General features: G+C 38.2%; 1 protein-coding gene across 1 annotated transcript in view; it reads left to right on the forward strand.

Annotated features, from left to right (window-relative positions):
• The window catches only part of LOC122796845 (cytochrome P450 2F2-like), a 313872-nt gene that overhangs the window by 134492 nt on the left and 157475 nt on the right, over positions 1–21905 (forward strand). The gene's annotated exons all lie outside the window — the stretch shown is intronic.

The raw sequence follows: 21905 nt of genomic DNA on the forward strand, positions 1-21905 counted from the left end.
TCTCAGAAATTAAAAATTACGTGATCTATGGAAATAATTACATCCTCAGGAATGTTTCATCATGAAACAGCAGAAGCAGAACATGTCTGTTACTAGATCTGTAGCAAGTCACTTACTAAGGTTTTCACTGTTGAGAATAAGATGGTCAAACTGAAATCCCTGCAAGAATCAGTCTGTCAGCTCCTGGTTGTTAATACTGTTCTGTTTAACAATACATTTATTCAAAACTTTCTAAAACTAACTTTGACAAATAATTTTCTGGATTTATTTAGGTAACTACATATTTTAAATAAAGTCAAATGAAGAGGCCAGTATCACATAGCTTTTGGTAAACAGTACACAGAACTGTAAGAAAAAAGTAGTTGTACCTCTGTTAGGTATGATGTTATGAAGGAGCTGAAATGGGACACACACGCGCACACACACACACACACACACACACACACACACACACACACACACACACACACACACACACACACACACACACACACACACACACACACACACATATCTGTCTCGGTCCCCATCAATAAAAACACATTATTCCAAATGACGTTTGATGACCTTTATTAAACGACCTTTATTAAAATTCCATAAACATAACTTTTTAACCAGTATTTTAGTTTATTATTCACAGCATAAACATCTATATAACTGTTAATTAGGGCACCATGACCTCGCTCACCCTGACCATTGTTCACTCATTAATTTATCATGCAGCATCCCATCGCTCACTTTCATTTCCCAGTTATTGATTGGCAACCATCCAACCAAATCTGCTTGCATACTTCTACCTATCAAGCAGTGTCCATTCACTCACTTTCATTTCTCAAGTCATTCAATCTCCAACACCAGAGGGGGAACAGAAGAGGAACAACCTTGCACGTCTTCTTTGCCTACACAAACTTAAAAATAACCATATAACCCTAATGTTCCAAAAGCAGGAAGGGAGGACGGGTACCAAGTTCACTCAAAAATGTGATTCCTTACCCAGTTAGACTTGCATAAAACCCATTAAGCCCCTCCCTACACTTACCTCATTTCCTCCCAATCAACCTACATTCTCGTTTAACCCTTTGACCCCCCAACTATCTGTCTTCCCCTGCCCTCTTGAATCCCATCACTATTTCTCCTAACCCCAACCTGAAGATGTCCCTGGACAAATTACTTTGTTACCAAACCGCATTTATCCTGGTCCCCTTCAATAAAAACACATTACACCAAATGATATTTGATGACCTTTATTAAAATTCCATAAACATAACTTATTGACCGATATTTTAGTTTATTAATCACAGCATAAACATCCATATAACTGTTAACTATAACAGCATGACCTCGCTCACCCTGACCAAATAAGCAATGCCCTTACCTCTGCTCACTTATTTATGTGTCAAGCAGTATCCCATTGTTCACTTTTATTTCCCACTTATTGACTTAAACATCCAACCAAATAAGCAGCATCCTTACCTCCGCTCACTTACTTTTACTTATCAAGCAGCATCCAATCACTCACTTTCATTTCCCAACTCATTGAAGCTCCAACAACTGGGGGGGGGGCAGCAAAGGGACAAGCATATCCCTCTTCTCCACCCACCAGCCTGACCAGGCTGTTCCCTCTCCTTGATACCGGACTTCCAACAAAACCTTACAGAATAAACTTAACTATATATTAATGGTTGAGGCCAAACATCATTTGGTGTACTCTCTCCTCTCTGAACCAAACTGGATCCTTGTCATCAACCTACAAAGCCCCATCATATAAATACCCAAAGCAAACAGTTGCCTAAACAGTTGGAATTAAAACAGTGATCCTTCTCCAGTGCAAAAGTACTACCCATACCCTTGTATAACTCCTGTAAAACAAACATATCTTCACTTATCCTACTACCCCTGGTCGTGTTGTAATTATTCCCAGGTCATTACCTGGCAAATGTACCACCAAAGCACTAAAGATCCAAACACCATCTGAATCAAAGCAGGCCTAACTGCACACCATCCTAGTTAGACACAGCATCATGTTGCTGCCCAAACGCTATAATAATGACCAAAATGAGATTTCCTATTTTTAAAGATCAATATACTAGAAATCCAACCACTATACCCACTATCTATAAAGCAAAATGTCTAATGACCAGAATTGTATTTGCTGACCAATGAATCACCCACTTTAATGACTCCAATACCTGCATAAAGCTAATACCCCCAGACTGCAACCCAATGAACTTCCATTTCCCCAAAAACAGCCTTTGCAACAAACTTATATTGTCAATAGCTACAATCTGCCAATCTTCCCACTATCAACTTACCCCAACCCTTCAAACATACAAACTACCATCCAAGATTAAGTAAAGTCACATAACATTGTCAGTTGTGCAGCTATACTAATCAGAGCTAACTCCATCCTTGTCTTGAAGTATCACCCATAGCGTTTTTTTTGCATCTGGTAAATCAAACAAACCATGCCATATATCAACTAGCAACCCCAAAAACACAATGCCGTGCTTAACCTTCACACTCCTACATAAATGGAAACCTGTTCCTCACGTATCCCCAATGCACACACATACCTTGCAATGCTCTGTGAAGCCCTTCTCCTAGTATTAAAAGGGGACCAGATCACATACGTCCTTCTGAATGCCTGCTGCCTGATGCCAAATCCAATGAAGAACTGTGCTAAACTCTCTAAGTAACAATAACCACTGAGCAAGCTATCTGCATAGCCTTTCCACAGGAAAACTGAAACCCTACCACCATGCACACAAAATCTGACCCACCATCACATTAACCAACAACGGACCAGCACATACAGGATAGTGAAAAATAGATAATATTTATTGCATCGTTGTAGCAACAACCATATAAGCAGTGGTAAAAACCAGTGCTCAAGCAAACCGGTTTCGGCTAATGCTAGCCTTTCTCAATGCCTAATGTCTGATAAGAAAAAGAAAACTTCCACCATGTTAGGTCATTTTTATAGTCCCATTCTTAAAGTGATATAACCCATGTGTAAAATAAATACATTTAGTTTCAATATACCAAACACATTATGATCCATTGCCAAAATCAAACAAAAATATATATACATATCCTACAAAAATATAACATAGTTAGTATATGTAAATATAAATAATTATCTGTACATGTTTAATAATATGTGCAGATAGTATGAAGCAATGAAAATATTGATACCATGCCACTCTGAATATAATACAAATACATATTTAACTGGCATATATTGTTTTTAAAACTAAATAATGCCAGCAATTCAAAGAACCCAAAATAAATAATTCAATCTTTCATTTGCATGGTTACCAACATATTCTGAAAAAATGAAAATGAGATGGAAATAATCAACTCAATATGATGGTTCTAATGTGTTTAGTCCAGGCCTGAAAAGACCCCCTAACCTAATAATCCATTTGTTCTCCATATCATTAAGTTTCTGATGTCATCCTGCTTTAAATTTACGATGTAAAATGATTCTATCTATAATGACAAATGTAAAGGTAGCTGAAGGGTGTTCCAGGGTATATTTATATAAAGCATTAGTAATGCGTCTATTCCTGATGGCACTCATGTGCTCACATATTCTCAGTTTGACAGACCTAGAGGTCTGTCCAATGTAAAATGCAGAACAATTACAAGTGGCCAAATATATGGCCCAATCAGAACTGCAATTAGCAAATATCCTGATATCAAAAACCTGAGATGTATTTTTGCTGGAAAATTCACTAGTTTTGAGCATATATTTGCAAAAAGAACAATGGCCACATGGAAAGCTACCTTTAAGTATTTCACCCCCTAAAGTAGTTTGTAAAGAAGTATGTGGAGTGTATCTCTTGTAATGAGTAAAGAAAGAGTTTAATTTCCTACCTCTACAGTAGGAAAAAGAACATTGCTCAGGTAATATGCAGTTCAAAATTTCATGTGACCGTAATATATCCCAATGTTGATTGATTATCTCAATAAAACGGTTGGTATTGGCCCCATATGTGGTTACTAACCTCAAAACAGAGTTGTTCTGTAAGCCAGATTGAGTCTTGTGCTTAGATTTATATTGTAATAATTCCAAACGTGATAAATTGTTGATAGTCTTCAAAGATTTGGAAATATTATATATTTTATATCCACGATCAACAAATCTGTTTGATAAATCATCACAAAAAAGAGAACAATCCTGTGAAGAAGAGCATAACCTTTTCATTCTCATAAATTGAGATTTGGGAATGTTCTGGATGATGTGGCGTGGATGACAGCTATCAGCATGTAACAGAGTGTTGTACTGAGGAAATTTCCTATGAACAGACGTAGCTAAGGTATTATCCTCAAGCCTAGTAACCAAAACATCCAAAAACACAATGCTTACATGTTCAATATTAGCTGTAAATTTAATCCCAAAAGAATTATCATTGAGATAGTTCACAAAATTAGATAGTTGTTCCTTATTGCCACGCCACACCATCCACCAATCGTCCAGATATCTCCTCCAAATATCTAAATACGGAAGAAATGTATTGTGTTGTGTATCATATATATAAGTGGCCTCAAAATAGCCCATGAAAAGATCCATATATATGGGCAAGCAAGCCCCCATTGCTGTTCCATTAATTTGCCAATAGGCTTTGCCATTATAGTAAAGATGTTTTTGCACAATACAAATTCCGTAATTTTGGTCAGAAAGTTGTTGAATTCAGTTGAGTATAAATTAGATTTATACAGCCAATAGGAAACAGCTAAGATGCCTAATTCATGTGGTATACTGGTATATAATGAGGCTACATCAAGAGTACACAACCACCAAGAAGATTCTAACTGTGAATCATTTACAATATTCAGGAATTCCGTTGTATCCTGAATACGTGATTTAATATGGGTCAACAATGGTTTTAAATATTGTGTAAGGAAGGCTGATAGAGGTTCAGTTAAAGATCCACGCCCAGATACAATGGGCCTGCCTGGGGGGTTATGAGCATCCTTGTGTATTTTAGGTAACAAATACAGGTATTGTGGAATGGGTTCCTCCACCTGCAACTGATTAGCTAGCTGTTCAGTGATTACCCCCTGGTTGATTGACACTTCCAAAAACCTATCAATTTCTTCCTTAAACCGTGGAGTGGGATCCACATTTAACTCCCTATAATAGCTAGAATCCGATAGTTGTCGTAAAGCCTCATTGATGTAAGCCTGATGGTCCATAACCACAATGGCACCCCCCTTATCAACCATGGTGATAACTAACTGATTATTGTTTTTAAGCTCCAACAAAGCCTGTCTTTCCATAGGAGATAAATTGTTAAATTGTGGTTGGTACACATTCGCAAAGTGTAGCTCTTTCATAATACATTCCCTGAAAATGGAAACATGTTTGTTCATCGGAGGAACAAAGGAAGATTTTCCAAATCTAAATTCAGTTGGTCTTTGAGAACCATCATTGTCTGAAAAAAATATTTTGAGGTTTAGTAGTCTACAAAAATCATTAACATCATTTAATAAGTCATTTTCGAAAACCACACAACTTGGGACAAAATTCAGTCCTTTATTTAGAAGTGTAATCTGGACTGGTGAGAGAACAGTCGAAGAAATATTGTAAACATTATTGATTACTTTATCATTTGTTTCAACAGATTTTGTAAGGTTGGTGTGTTTAAACCTAGATCTGTGTTTTCTGTCCCCCCTCCTCCTACCCTTTGATCTAAAGGGGGCATCTGTCTTCTTTTGGCTACTGGGGACGCCTGGCGTGAAGACACTTCTCCATCAGTAGCCGAAGAAGTTTCCTCTTCGGAAGTAAAATCTGAAGAGATATTTTGATGTCTAAGAAAAGACCTCGGTCTTTTTTTATTATTGTTACCCCTCTGAGTAGTTTTTTGTTCACTAAATCTAACTGTTTTCTGACTAATAAAAGGTTTCCCTTTTTCATAGTCCATAAGGTCATGCTGAAATTTGTTGATCTTACGTTTTATCAATTGTTTTTCAAGAATAGACAAATCCTTAACCAAATCTGAAACATGCTGAGAATAAAACTCTTGCTTATTAAATTGTTCAGCCTCCACACACAAACTTTGAATATCTGAAAGATTGGCAGTAATAATTCTGTCATAATATTTTAACAGACATTCTACAAATAACATAGAAGATGAATGTTGTGCTTCAGCCCAGTCTTTGGATAACTCGTTATCAATATGGGCCACTAAAGGTTGTAAGCGTACTCTCAACCCCCTTGGTGTTATGTCCTTAGCTTGATAAGCTTAGAACAATTTCATGTGCCATACATTAGATCGCAAGATCTTCATCTGTCTCCCAAGTTTTGTGAAAACATAGCTACATTTCTGTTGATCATTTGTTGTATAGTTGGACATATGTGAGCCAGCATTAGTGGCCAGGCCAAACACCTCAAGATTATCCCTATCAGATGCTAACCCATGTAAAATTTCGTTTAAATCCATATTTAAATAGTTCCAAAGCCCAAATGAAAACACTCGGGACTTATAAATTTCTAAACAGCCTCAAACAGAAGTAGTTTATGATTGGAAAATATTTATTTTAGAAAAAATCCAAAATAAAAATAAAATTCAAGGTGTTTAAAGATGTCTGGATTGTTGTAGTCAAGGCACCAACACTGCCCATCTATTATTACAAGCCCTATTACTATAAGTGACCAATCCAATTAAATATATCAAATGACCAGCAAAATACTGGCTATAGATGGTAAAATAACAATGATCTAATGCAACATTAGATCTGAAATAATGAAAAAAAATAAAAAATAAAAAATAAAAGTATATCCCAGTGAAATATTGGCATTGTAGGTACTGGTTGAGACGAATGTCGTTCCAGTAACCAACATTTGGGTTGCGGTCTGGTTTGATTCATTATAGGTCAATTTCACTGGGATATACTTTTATTTTTTATTTTTTATTTTTTTTTTCATTATTTCAGATCTAATGTTGCATTAGATCATTGTTATTTTACCATCTATAGCCAGTATTTTGCTGGTCATTTGATATATTTAATTGGATTGGTCACTTATAGTAATAGGGCTTGTAATAATAGATGGACAGTGTTGGTGCCTTGACTACAACAATCCAGACATCTTTAAACACCTTGAATTTTATTTTTATTTTGGATTTTTTCTAAAATAAATATTTTTCCAATCATAAACTACTTCTGTTTGAGGCTGTTTAGAAATTTATAAGTCCCGAGTGTTTTCATTTGGGCTTTGGAACTATTTAAATATGGATTTAAATGAAATTTTACATGGGTTAGCATCTGATAGGGATAATCTTGAGGTGTTTGGCCTGGCCACTAATGCTGGCTCACATATGTCCAACTATACAACAAATGATCAACAGAAATGTAGCTATGTTTTCACAAAACTTGGGAGACAGATGAAGATCTTGTGATCTAATGTATGGCACATGAAATTGTTCTAAGCTTATCAAGCTAAGGACATAACACCAAGGGGGTTGAGAGTACGCTTGCAACCTTTAGTGGCCCATATTGATAACGAGTTATCCAAAGACTGGGCTGAAGCACAACATTCATCTTCTATGTTATTTGTAGAATGTCTGTTAAAATATTATGACAGAATTATTACTGCCAATCTTTCAGATATTCAAAGTATTTGTGTGGTGGCTGAACAATTTAATAAGCAAGAGTTTTATTCTCAGCATGTTTCAGATTTGGCTAAGGATTTGTCTATTCTGAAAACAATTGATGAAACGTAAGATCAACAAATTTCAGCGTGACCTTATGGACTATGAAAAGGGAAACCTTTATTAGTCAGAAAACAGTTAGATTTAGTGAACAAAAAACTACTCAGAGGGGTAACAATAATAAAAAAAGACCGAGGTCTATTCTTAGACATCAAAATATCTCTTCAGATTTTACTTCCGAAGAGGAAACTTCTTCGGCTACTGATGGAGAAGTGTCTTCACGCCAGGCGTCCCCAGTAGCCAAAAGAAGACAGATGCCCCCTTTAGATCAAAGGGTAGGGGGGGGCAGAAAACACAGATCTAGGTTTAAACACACCAACCTTACAAAATCTGTTGAAACAAATGATAAAGTAATCAATAATGTTTACAATATTTCTTTGATTGTTCTCTCACCAGTCCAGATTACACTTCTAAATAAAGGACTGAATTTTGTCCCAAGTTCTGTGGTTTCCGAAAATGACTTATTAAATGATGTTAATGATTTTTGTAGACTACTAAACCTCAAAATATTTTTTTCAGACAATGATGGTTCTCAAAGACCAACTGAATTTAGATTTGGAAAATCTTCCTTTGTTCCTCCGATGAACAAACATGTTTCCATTTTCAGGGAATGTATTATGAAAGAGCTACACTTTGCGAATGTGTACCAACCACAATTTAACAATTTATCTCCTATGGAAAGACAGGCTTTGTTGGAGCTTAAAAACAATAATCAGTTAGTTATCACCATGGCCGATAAGGGGGGTGCCATTGTGGTTATGGACCATCAGGCTTACATCAATGAGGCTTTACGACAACTATCGGATTCTAGCTATTATAGGGAGTTAAATGTGGATCCCACTCCACTGTTTAAGGAAGAAATTGATAGGTTTTTGGAAGTGTCAATCAACCCGGGGGTAATCACTGAACAGCTAGCTAATCAGTTGCAGGTGGAGGAACCCATTCCACAATACCTGTATTTGTTACCTAAAATACACAAGGATGCTCATAATCCCCCAGGCAGGCCCATTGTATCTGGGCGTGGATCTTTAACTGAACCTCTATCAGCCTTCCTTACACAATATTTAAAACCATTGTTGACCCATATTAGATCACGCATTCAGGATACAACGGAATTCCTGAATATTGTAAATGATTCACAGTTAGAATCTTCTTGGTGGTTGTGTACTCTTGATGTAGCCTCATTATATACCAGTATACCACATGAATTAGGCATCTTAGCTGTTTCCTATTGGCTGTATAAATCTAATTTATACTCAACTGAATTCAACAACTTTCTGACCAAAATTACGGAATTTGTATTGTGCAAAAACATCTTTTATTATAATGGCAAAGCCTATTGGCAAATTAATGGAACAGCAATAGGGGCTTCGTTTCCCCCATATATGCGGATCTTTTCATGGGCTATTTTGAGGCCACTTATATATATGATACACAACACAATACATTTCTTCCGTATTTAGATATTTGGAGGAGATATCTGGACGATTGTTGGATGGTGTGGCGTGGCAATAAAGAACAACTATCTAATTTTGTGAACTATCTCAATGATAATTCTTTTGGGATTAAATTTACAGCTAATATTGAACATGTAAGCATTGTGTTTTTGGATGTTTTGGTTACTAGGCTTGAGGATAATACCTTAGCTACGTCTGTTCATAGGAAATTTCCTCAGTACAACACTCTGTTACATGCTGATAGCTGTCATCCACGCCACATCATCCAGAACATTCCCAAATCTCAATTTATGAGAATGAAAAGGATATGCTCTTCTTCACAGGATTGTTCTCTTTTTTGTGATGATTTATCAAACAGATTTGTTGATCGTGGATATAAAATATATAATATTTCCAAATCTTTGAAGACTATCAACAATTTATCACGTTTGGAATTATTACAATATAAATCTAAGCACAAGACTCAATCTGGCTTACAGAACAACTCTGTTTTGAGGTTAGTAACCACATATGGGGCCAATACCAACCGCTTTATTGAGATAATCAATCAACATTGGGATATATTACGGTCACATGAAATTTTGAACCGCATATTACCTGAGCAATGTTCTTTTTCCTACCGTAGAGGTAGGAACTTAAACTCTTTCTTTACTCATTACAAGAGATACACTCCACATACTTCTTTACAAACTACTTTAGGGGGTGAAATACTTAAAGCTAGCTTTCCATGTGGCCATTGTTCTTTTTGCAAATATATGCTCAAAACTAGTGAATTTTCCAGCAAAAATACATCTCAGGTTTTTGATATCAGGATATTTGCTAATTGCAGTTCTGATTGGGCCATATATTTGGCCACTTGTAATTGTTCTGCATTTTACATTGGACAGACCTCTAGGTCTGTCAAACTGAGAATATGTGAACACATGAGTGCCATCAGGAATAGACGCACTACTAATGCTTTATATAAACATACCCTGGAACACCCTTCAGCTACCTTTACATTTGTCATTATAGATAGAATCATTTTACATCGTAAATTTAAAGCAGGATGGCATCAGAAACTTAATGATATGGAGAACAAATGGATTATTAGGTTAGGGGGTCTTTTCAGGCCTGGACTAAACACATTAGAACCATCATATTGAGTTGATTATTTCCATCTCATTTTCATTTTTTCAGAATATGTTGGTAACCATGCAAATGAAAGATTGAATTATTTATTTTGGGTTCTTTGAATTGCTGGCATTATTTAGTTTTAAAAACAATATATGCCAGTTAAATATGTATTTGTATTATATTCAAAGTGGCATGGTATCAATATTTTCATTGCTTCATACTATCTGCACATATTATTAAACATGTACAGATAATTATTTATATTTACATATTCTAACTATGTTATATTTTTGTAGGATATGTATATATATTTTTGTTTGATTTTGGCAATGGATCATACTGTGTTTTGTATATTGAAACTAAATGTATTTATTTTACACATGGGTTATATCACTTTAAGAGTGGGACTATAAAAATGACCTAACATGGTGGAAGTTTTCTTTTTCTTATCAGACATTAGGCATTGAGAAAGGCTAGCATTAGCCGAAACCGGTTTGCTTGAGCACTGGTTTTTACCACTGCTTATATGGTTGTTGCTACAACGATGCAATAAATATTATCTATTTTTCACTATCCTGTATGTACTGGTCCGTTTTTGGTTGATGTTCCTGTTTTTTCTGGGACCGTGCATGCCAGTCCCACGTGCGTGATACTTTGGTTGGTTTGGTTACAGCCCCACCATCACATTGTCACGACTCCACCCCACCTGTGGCCAACTCCAAACTTCCCAGAAGCAGTCTCCCAAACTGCTCAACACTGCCCCAGACATACCTCAGCCTCACTTGCCTCCACACTACTCCCAAACTGCGCTAACTCTGGCATGCCTTAATGAGCACCTAATAAAGTAGGATTACCTGCAACCTCATTGAGCACCAATCCAGCGACTGGGACAGCCAACCCAACAGAATCCATCACCTTTCAAATCCACTTCCTTCAGCCCACCAGTTAATGCCCACTCTACACTTCACCATCTGCGACCTCATTGCGCACCACTCCAGGGACTGGCACATTCAGCACAGCAGAATTCATCATCTTTCAAATCCTCTTCCTTCAGGCCACCAGCTGATGCCCACTCTGAGCTCACCCACCTGCAAAAGAAAAGAAAGGTGTAAATACTCTGCACACAAAGACCAAAACTTCTTAATGACAACATTAGATGCTGCCAAGGGCCTAACGTGTTCATCAACCGCATAGCAGTTACTCTAACCCACTCCCATTATCCTCAATAATCTGGCACCACTGTATTCCCAGTAAATCTTTTCACAGCCAGCTAAGGAACACACAGCAGCAAAAGATGGTCTTATGCCACAAGAAGCAATAAATGAACCCATGCATTTACATGACACCAATTAACACGCAGAATGTAAAGTGAGCTACCAACTTGAGTATGCTACTACTAAACATTGTGGACGACAGATAATTTAAATATCAAATACTTGGATAACCTCAGCCTTGGGAGCATTTCCATAAACAAGCCCTACAAGAATTTCCTCACGCAATCACTCTTACCCAAATTAAAAGATTAACAAAACTGCACATTCATCTGCTAGAGAGCACAACCTTGTCAGCTTTACATGTGCTGCTTTGTTCTACCAGGGCTGTAACACCAACACGTACACCACAATGAAACTTAGGATGCTTAAAACAAGGAGTAAATTACCTCCCTAACATACTCATACCTCCTCACGTGAACTTCATCTCAAGAAACTGTCCTCATCTGAGGTCATAAAAGTTTATGTACCACAAAGTTCCACATCAAAAGTCCATCACACATTCCATGTTAACATTCTATCTGATATCCATGATAAACATTTCATGTAAACATTTCATTAAAAGGCCTATGCTATAATTTATATCATTTTTAGTTAAAGTTGTTAGTGAGCTGTTAGAAAATATTCCACTCTTTACCCACTTGCTGCACTAAGTGACAATGTTCCTCATCTTGGAGATGGAAGGAAAGACAATAATCAGGGTAACAAGAAATTAAACCCTTCCATACTTCTGCCAATGTAGCAGAAAATTGCAAAGAAATGACAAATATAAGTCCATTGAATGAGAGGAAGAAAACAATAAGCCACCAAATTCCACACTCTCACCCCAAGCCTATCTACTTCACTTATACACCCATGGATCACTGCATGGATTCTGGCAGCGTCCCTGATTTTGCATTTAACCTATACAGGGATGATATCAAAAGTGTTGTGCTTATCAATTCAGCCACTTCATACATACAGGATCTGTGATCCTCCCACAATGGCCTCCAAACAAAGACGAGAATCAAAACTTTACCTTGTGTCTGTGAGGCAAACACATTATCACTATGCCTCTCCTTAATGTCTACATTAAGCTACCTGCCGGAACTGGGGACTCAAAATCAAGAACCCCCTAAAGCTTAAAGAACGGCCTACATTATGAGATAAAAGCTGTCTTTTCTGCCTTAACTTGGGAGAAGCAATGCCTGCTTACTGAAAATAGCAGAAAAAGTGCATGCCTACCATACCTCTCAACCTCCTAGAGCAAAACATCTTGACAAAGTCATAAATAAAAGAGGCAAAAGGGCCCAAAAATAAGACTTGTTTCCTTTTTTTAATATTGCTCTTACAAACTTAAACAGTTGATAGATAACTGGTGTTGCTTTAGCATGAATTTTTGGGTGTTGCATTAGCATGCATTTTTGAAAGGGTAGGAAGTCTGAAACTCAAATGTCTATCATCATTTCTAACTTCAAGTTTTAATGATTTGCCAGTCATTTGCCAAATAACCACAATTTTATGAAAAACAGACCAAAATATGAGGCCAACCGTGGATATTCTGTGCATAGCCCACAACCTATGAAGTAAACATTCAGCAAATAGCAGATTTCAAAGGAAGATGACGTGTATCAGACAGACTTAACCCAGTCGTCCAAACTAGCCAATTTGCATTATCACTGTTCTGCACATGCAAGGAAGGCAACTGTTATGATGGACAGCTTGCAGCCCCAAAAAAGTTGGTTTTGGCTTGGCTGGGACCACACTAACTTCACAAAGTCACAATTTCTTTCCAACAATGGCCACCTTGCCAGCTTACAAACACTGGAACAGTCATTCACTCCATCCCACACCAAAAATGGGGGTCTGCAGACTGCAATGCTTAGCCCATTCCTTGGCAGCAAGCCATGCTTGTCTTTCATTTCTTTCTTCTTCTCCTTTTCCCCAACCTAATATTGCTACCCCGCATATCCCTCCATCTCTTTAAGCAAGAAATCTGAGCAAAAGCCATAAACAAAAATGGGACAAGGAACCAAAAAGATGGATGCTTTTTAAATATTGCTCTTACAAGCCCAGAAAACAATGGAACAACAGGCCCTGCACCTGCATGAACCACCCACGGAACTGCAGTCTGCAAATCAAATGCAAAACATCAGACCTAAATCCAGACATTCTGTGAAAATCTGTACCATTGAGTGGCAGGCTACCCAGCGTGCCTTTTTTTCCTTTCTGTCTCTCTCTTTTCCAACATCTGGATGTTCTGTGAAAATCTGTACAGTTAAGAGGTGTGATACAGTCAAAACAGACCTCCTTGTTATTCTCATTTTTTTTCTTCCCCCCTTTTCTTAGCCTCTCTCTCTCTCTCTCTCTCTCCTGACCCAGTCCACCACTGCACTGCCCTGAACATGGAGAAAGAGCATCAACCAACTGTCCAATTTACCCCACATACCATTCGACATCTCAAAGCAAGAAAACTGGACAAAACAACAATGAATGGCAGGACAAAGGACCAAATACCGGAACAAAGATCACCTTGCTCCTACAAACTTAACATGCAGATGGAAATCTTGGTTTGCATTGCATGTATTTACTGAAGGATCTATAGTCTGAAAATATGCTGTCTACCATTATTTATTTTATTTTATTACTTTCTTTTATATATATATATATATATATATATATATATATATATATATATATTTTATATATATATATATATATATATATATAGATCTACCTGATAATGCCGAAACTGCAAAACACCGATGACGAGAGCACCGACACCTGAAGATCGACAACGGAGATGATCGACAGTTGAAAATCCCGACTCTGAGAATACCGACATGTTAAGGTAAGTGTGGGGTTAGGGTTAGGGGCGTATTAAGTGAGTTAGGGTTTGGGCTTGGATCAGGTGAGTGTGCGATAGTGACAGACTGTAGGATTAGGGGTGGGTTGAGTGAGTTAGGGTTAGGGCGTGGGTTAGGTGAGTGTGCGATAGTGATGGACCTTAGGGTTAGGGTTTGGGTTAAGGTTAGTGTATAGATAGTTGTGTATGTAAGGTTTAGTGTAGGTTTGTAAGGTTTTTGGAGTGCTTGTGTTGTGTGTGTGTGCTTTTTGGACAGGGGATTTGTTTTGTTTGTTGATTGTCGGGATTGTGATTTGTCTGGCATGTGAAGTTTCGTGTTTTTGAACTTTCGGTTTTGTGGTGTCAGTGATTTCGTTGTCGGTGTTTTAGCGTGTCGGTGTTATCAGGTAGACCCATATATATATATATATATCTATATATCTATATATATATATATATATATATATATATATATATATATATAAAATAAACTGCGACCTGTAGTGATTTGCCACTAATTTACCAGCTAACACAGTTAAAATGTACCAAAATATGTACATGTGCAAACATTCAGTGAAAATCTGTACAGCTGAGGTCTGCTAGCCAGCGAACAGTGGATATTACTGCCACTCACTAATTAGCCACAAATCCAGAAATCCAAGAATTCTATGAGGAATGGATTAAATTATGAGTCACAACTGCAGACACTCTGCAACATCTGGAGAGTTGCGATGCATGCATTAAAGCGATCCACCCTCCCCCCCCCCCACATGGTCTCACTTTGCATCTGGTCACTCACCAGCTTGCCTTCCATGTTCACCTGAGCGACAACTAACCCATTCTTTCATTGCTATTGAAATATGGGTAAACTCCCCTTCTGTGGTAAACCAGACAGCCGAGCCATATACCCATCCCCACATACATGCCACACTAATGGCTGTAACGGTCCCCACCTCCCTTAACACAAGTTCTCATGTGCATGATACGTTGAGCGCGGGAGCTCCACAGGCCATAAAAAGACCCAATGATAGCCAGCCACCAATGATCACAACAACTAAAACAGGCACCAAATGAACCCAGGTTTGAAGCGGTGACAGAAAAATGCCACAAACATTCAGACATAACATAAAGAGCATTCAGCACTGCAACACATACGTATACTGAAGTAGCCAACAAGCCAACACCAGAGATGAAGCATGACCCTAAAACATCAATGAAAAGAAGAAAACTTTAACACTCAACCACAAACAACTGCCCCACCAATGCCTAATTTAACAAGAAAAAAATAGTGACCACCTGTCCCTAAACCCAATACCTCTGGTCTTCTATTCCACTAACATTTACATTTACCACTCCCTGCTCAAACACCAGGGCTAATGAACCCATAAAACCACCATTCCTCACAGTGCCCATTAGTGAAAAATTAAAGATAACCTAAAGAATCCTAATAAGGTGACACTCCCGCTCCATGCCACTAATCTTTACCATGTCCCATTGCTTATCTACCTAAAGACACTAGCCAACAACCAGCAGAAAAAAAAATACATATATAAATAAACCACCCACGTATTATTACCATCCAACTACTATTAAGCCAAGGCCTACCTACTGTCCGGTATACCTAAAGTTTGTCTCAGACATAGCACTTGCCTTAGCAAGTTCACTCCAAAATGTGAGTCCTTACCCAGTTACACCTGCATAAAACCTATTAAGCCTCTTCCTACACTTACCTCATTTCCTCCCAATCAACCTACATTTCCATTTAACCCTTTCATCCAGACACAGGGGCACACATGCATGCATGTACACATATACTTGCACAACCACACACATATATAATAATGCATATATGAAAATTAATTAACCTGACCCAGATCTGCAGTACAATAAAATTGTAAAGATCCACTATGATTAATACTTCATGGATCATCAACATGCAATTAATCCAGACCAAAACATTTAAATTCACAAAAGTCACACTTCAAACAATCAGCACTTTATAATGTCAACACACTTCAAATAATCAACACTTTATAATGTCAACATTTTCAGAGCTCAAGTCTCCCTGCACTCCAGTAATGTGCATCAATATCTGTGATCTCTTTGCAGATCAACACTGGTGTGAAACAAACTTGGTGAAAAGGAAGAATGCAGAAAACAGACATATAACTGACTATTTTCCTCTTCTCTGAGTCCTATGCAGTGAAATGGGAAAGCTCAGCAACTTTGACACAGCAAGTTCCAATGCACTGAAATGCTAGCTGCAGGAACCCACTGTCATTTTCTAGGTACATTTTGAAAGTCGCTGATATATTATATAACAAACCAGAACTATAACTAGGATGGAGTGATTGGGCAGTTGCCCCAGAAGCAAGCTGTTGAAATGTATGATCTACAGGTGCATATGGCCTGCAAATGCAGTTCTGATATTCAGTTATAATGCCACAAGGATATAGCAGCTATGAAGATGCAGCACTCTAATGACTGAGTGTTTACAGCTATAAGCAAGCAACTTGCTACAATTAAAAAAAAAAAACTCTTGTGTTTTTTTTTTTTTTTTTGTCTTGAAAGTTACATTAAGGGGATGCCAGTGCAGGAAACTCCCCATGGTACCAGAATGTCAGATGACCTAGTTATGACTCTGTGACAAACTGTAAGTTTCCCAAAATCTAGATATCAAAACATGATAATGACGGGCGTGGCCAAGATGTCAGAGACATAACAGCACTTTTTTGATGCTCTGCCTAATAGGAAATTCTCTGACAGGAATTTATCTTAATATTATTTCAAAAACATCTAAGTTTTCTTTCACATATATATTTAGATACAGTGGATTCATTTTTTCTACAAATAATTCAATTTTGGTGAATAGAAAGTGAACTATATCCTGTCAGAAGTACAGATGCTGAATATAACAGACTCTCTCAGCCATGAGTCATTCAAAAGCCTCTCTCCAGGAAACTTCCATGAAGAAAGAATTACAAACAATAATATCCAGTATTCAAGATCTTCCCATGAAAATGGATAACTTAGAAAAAATCATGGAAAATATGAAGAAAGAAAATAAAAAACAGATCAAAGAATTTAAGGAGATAATTACAAGATACACAGACCAGATAACAGAAATTGAAGAATCTCTCAATGAAATAGATGGAAGACAGCATGAAAATGGTAACCAGATTGACTTCTTAGTAAAGCAAAAAATATTACTTTCAGATAAAGTGGAGGACCTAGAGTCAAGATCACGAAGAAATAATATTAGAATATACGGCATACCAGAAAGAATGGAAGGAAATAACATAATACAATTTTTGAATGACTGGTTAACTAAGACACTAAACCTACCTGAATCTCTCTCTTTTGGGATAGAGAGAGAGCTCACAGGTCATTGTCAAATATGTCTTTGTCAAAAGAATCCAAATGCTTCAAGATCCATTATTATAAAATTTTTATCATCTCAAGACAAGGACTTAATCCTGAGAACAGCGTGGTCAGGTAATCTTATATAAATTAATGGTCAAAACATAAGATTTGACAATGACTATACTTCTACTATAATAACCAAAAGAAAAGCCTGCATTCTTCTCATTAAAAATCTGAAGAGAACTGAAATTAAAGCACAAATCATTTTCCTGCCAGAGTTAAGATACATTTTTCAGAAGGAATAAAAATATTCAATAATCTTGATGACGTCTCTGATTATGTGAAAAAGAATAAGATTTTGGAATATATTGAAGATATGGACATCTCATTACCTAGTTTAAAAAGGCAGGCAACAAATGGTAAAATTATATCGAACGTTTTAAACTGTGAGCTTTGGCCAACTGAGACCTGCATGAGTGGAGCTAAGTAGATTTTTTATCTGCACTTTTATCAAATAATACACGATTTAAAGTAATTTGTTTGTGTTGCATTGAGCAATATCTAGCTGGAAGTTGACTGTTTTTCAGTAGGTCTTATACAAGTGGTATTTTCAGTTAAGGCTTGTTAAAAAACCTGCATAGCCAGTGATAAGTCGGGGTAGTTTACCTCATTGTTATTTGGTTTCTGTCTTATACAAGTGGTACAGTGAATTGCTTTCTGTTTAAACTGTGAGCTTTGACCAACTGAGACCTGCACGAGTGGAGCTAAGTAGATTTTTATCTGCACTTTTATCAAATAATACACAATTTAAAGTAATTTGTTTGTGTTGCACTGAGCAATATCTAGCTGGAAGTTGTGACTTTGTGGTGGCTTTGAAACTGCCCGCCCCTCTTGTAAATTTGCACTTGGATACTCTGCCTGGGCCCATCTCATTTACTCACTCAAAAAAAAAAAAAAAAAAAAATTTTATCTGCTTTTACTGTATTTGTGTTTCTTCCTACTTTATTTTGCTTTTGCGTCATCTTAAAAGAACTCAGTTGTATTTATTACTGCTTGGTGTAACTCATTCTAAGCCTTTTAGTTTAAGCACTTGGGCTTCAGACCAGTTGTTTTACATTAAGAAGGTTTGTGGTCTGCACTGTAGTGGCAGGACAGGTAGCTTACGTCCTTCTAAGTTGGGAACTGCTGATTGAGGGCTCAGTGTCTGTTATTCTAAAAATGTATTAGTTCTGGTTTAAGCACTTGGGCTTCAGGCCAGTTATTTTACATTAAGAAGGTTTGTGGTCTGCACTCTTGTGGGAGGAGAGGCTGGACTCTGCTCTTCTGAGCTGGGAATTTCTGGTTAAAGGCTTATAGTGCCTGCATATCTGAACTGTTTCTTACTGAAATTGGTACACCTTGTTTGCTGTAGCATAGCCTGCTGAATCTAGCTTTGTTTGTATGCTTGTTGTTTGTTTGCTTGTTATTTCCCTGAAATGCTAATTCCACCTAAAATGCGGCTTTTCAGCACTTCTGTGGATCCCTAGTGATATCTGCATTGCTTACTGTACTTATTTCCTTGTTTCACTTGAATGAAAGTTACTGTTTGTCGTTTTTGCATTTAAGTTACCTGTAACACATTGCATTTAAGTTACCTGGCACTTGCTCACTAAAGCAATTATATAAGTCAGCACTAAAAAATTAAAAGCACTACACCCTCACAAACTCCCCTTGAGTACCTTGTTCCCCATTGGCCCTTTTTTTTCAGTTATAAAGGAATTCCCAATACTATTCTAGCATGTCCAAAGGTCAGTTGTCAATCTCCTCTCCAGTCCAGCTGGTGAATCTGGGAATCTTGAGGCAATGTTACAACTGCCTCATGTACACAGACAAACCTCTCCTCCTCCCAACAAATTCCAACACATGTGAGAGATGCAACCATATAGCCAAACTGGAGGCTAAGCTCTCTCAACTCAGTACTGGCGTAACCAGTCAGGAGGAAAAGGAAACCACACTCACTACAATTCCAGTCTCACAAAGACCTACCATGACAGCAAACCAAACACATAAACACACAAAAACATACTCTGAGGCTCTAAATAAAAATCTGCCTAAGCAGCAGAGACCTCCAAAGCAGACACCCAAGCAACCACACACCCAAAACAAAACACGTGCAACACATAGCTCACAAAGCCAGTGTGCCGAACTGTCACAGCCCTTAAGGCTAAACAACACACCTGATACACTTGTAATAGGTGACTCTATCGTCAGGCACACTGACATCCCACTCACCAGGCTGAACAAGGAGAAGGTCACGGTGAGCTGCCTGTCGGGCGCTAGGATCCGCCACATAACACAAGCACTCAGGTCACTCCAAGGCAAGTACAAATATGACTCAGTCATTGTCCATGCTGGTGTGAATGACCTGAGATGTACCTCCCTGGACTGCATGAAAAGAGACATAGAGGAGCTCTCTGAGCATGTAGCCCAGGCCGGTATGACCCTGACCTTGAGTAACATCTTACCCTCACCAAGAATGATGCCACAATATGAAGACAAGATGATCAATTTCAACAATTGGCTTAAGTATTGGTGTCATACAAAGGGGATCCAATGCCTGTCAGCCTGGGATGACATGCTCGACAAGCCACGATGCTTCGCTAGGGATGGCTTGCACCTATCACCCCTGGGCTTTCAGATATTGGCAAAGGCTCTTGCTACCCCCATAGTGCCTTTTTTAGGCAAGGCTCAAAAGACAAACCCACTTCCATAGGTATCATAAGGGATAAGAAACTAAGAGTAGTGCTACTCAACGCCAGAAGTCTAAACCTCAAGATGCATGCACTCAAAACTCTCCTTAGCATGGAGAACATCAATATCTGTGCAGTAACAGAAATCTGGTTCAAGGCTCCCGAGAGCACCCCAGCACTACCAGGTTATACCTCATACCATGCTTTTCGGCCCCAAAACTTGGACCGAACCACAAAAGGAGGGGGAGTATCAATATTCGTCAAAGATACCCACACCTCCAGGTTGGTGGCACAGCACGAAGCATCAGAGACTATCCATGTGCAACTAACAGTGGGTAAAACTGCCTTCCAGTTTACAGCCTGCTACAGACCACCCTCCCAAACCCAGGAACTCCACTCGGCCTTCCTGAGAACACTGGAAAATATGAAGGTCTCTCCAAACACCATTATATTGGGCAACTTCAACTACCCAAACATAGACTGGGAGCATTACTCTAGCTCCAACACCCTAGCCCAAAGGTTCCTAGAATTTATAAACTCAAATGCTATGGAACAACTTGTTACCACTCCCACAAGACGGGAAAACATACTGGACCTGATCATCACCAACATGGGTACTCTATGCTCCAGACCAGAAGTGTATCCCTCACTGGTAAGATCAGACCATAAACTAATCTCACTGGATATTCACATCCCGACCCCACCCCCTGCCCAGAAAACCACAGTGAAAAACTTCTCTAAAGCAAATTTCACACTCCTCAAAACCGAGGTGGAATCCTTCAAAGCCCCGGGCCTGTGGAATATCTGCCCAGACCGCAGAATCCTTTATAAATGCATTCTATGAACACCTTCAGGAATGCATGGATCATGCAATCCCAAATAAAACCAAGACCCAATCCTCCAAAGGCAGACGTCCTGTCTGGTGGACCTCAGCCATAAACAAACTATACAATAGAAGGAGGAAGCTACTACATGATAGAGCAAAATCCCAAAAAGGGAAGGCATCTCTGATCAGTATTAGCAAAAAACTACGGGCACTCATAAAATCGTCTAAGGCCAGCTTTGAGAGAAAAATTGCACAGGCCACTAAGGATAATCACAGGGCTTTCTTTAGTTATGTTAGGAACCTGGGTGGGAATTCCCAGATATGCTCAGAATTAGTCCAAAATGACAAAAAATACACCAAACTCACAGACATTGCCAACATCCTAGCTGACAGGTTCAGCGTAAACTCCCCCCCCCTCCCCACCAAAAGGTCAAATATCTATCCCAGCAGAGTGCTGCCCCCCTGACATCTCAGATGCTCAGGTAAGAGCCGCCCTCTCCAAAGCAAAAAACACAGCATCAATGGGACCAGACGGTGTCCCGGGCTGCATCCTACATGAACTCCAAGAAGAGCTAAACCCAAACATAAAACTACTGTTCAA

The sequence above is a fragment of the Protopterus annectens genome, chromosome 3.part0, assembly GCF_019279795.1.
Source record: "Protopterus annectens isolate FY-2018-M chromosome 3.part0, PAN1.0, whole genome shotgun sequence".
NCBI lineage: Eukaryota > Metazoa > Chordata > Ceratodontiformes > Protopteridae > Protopterus > Protopterus annectens.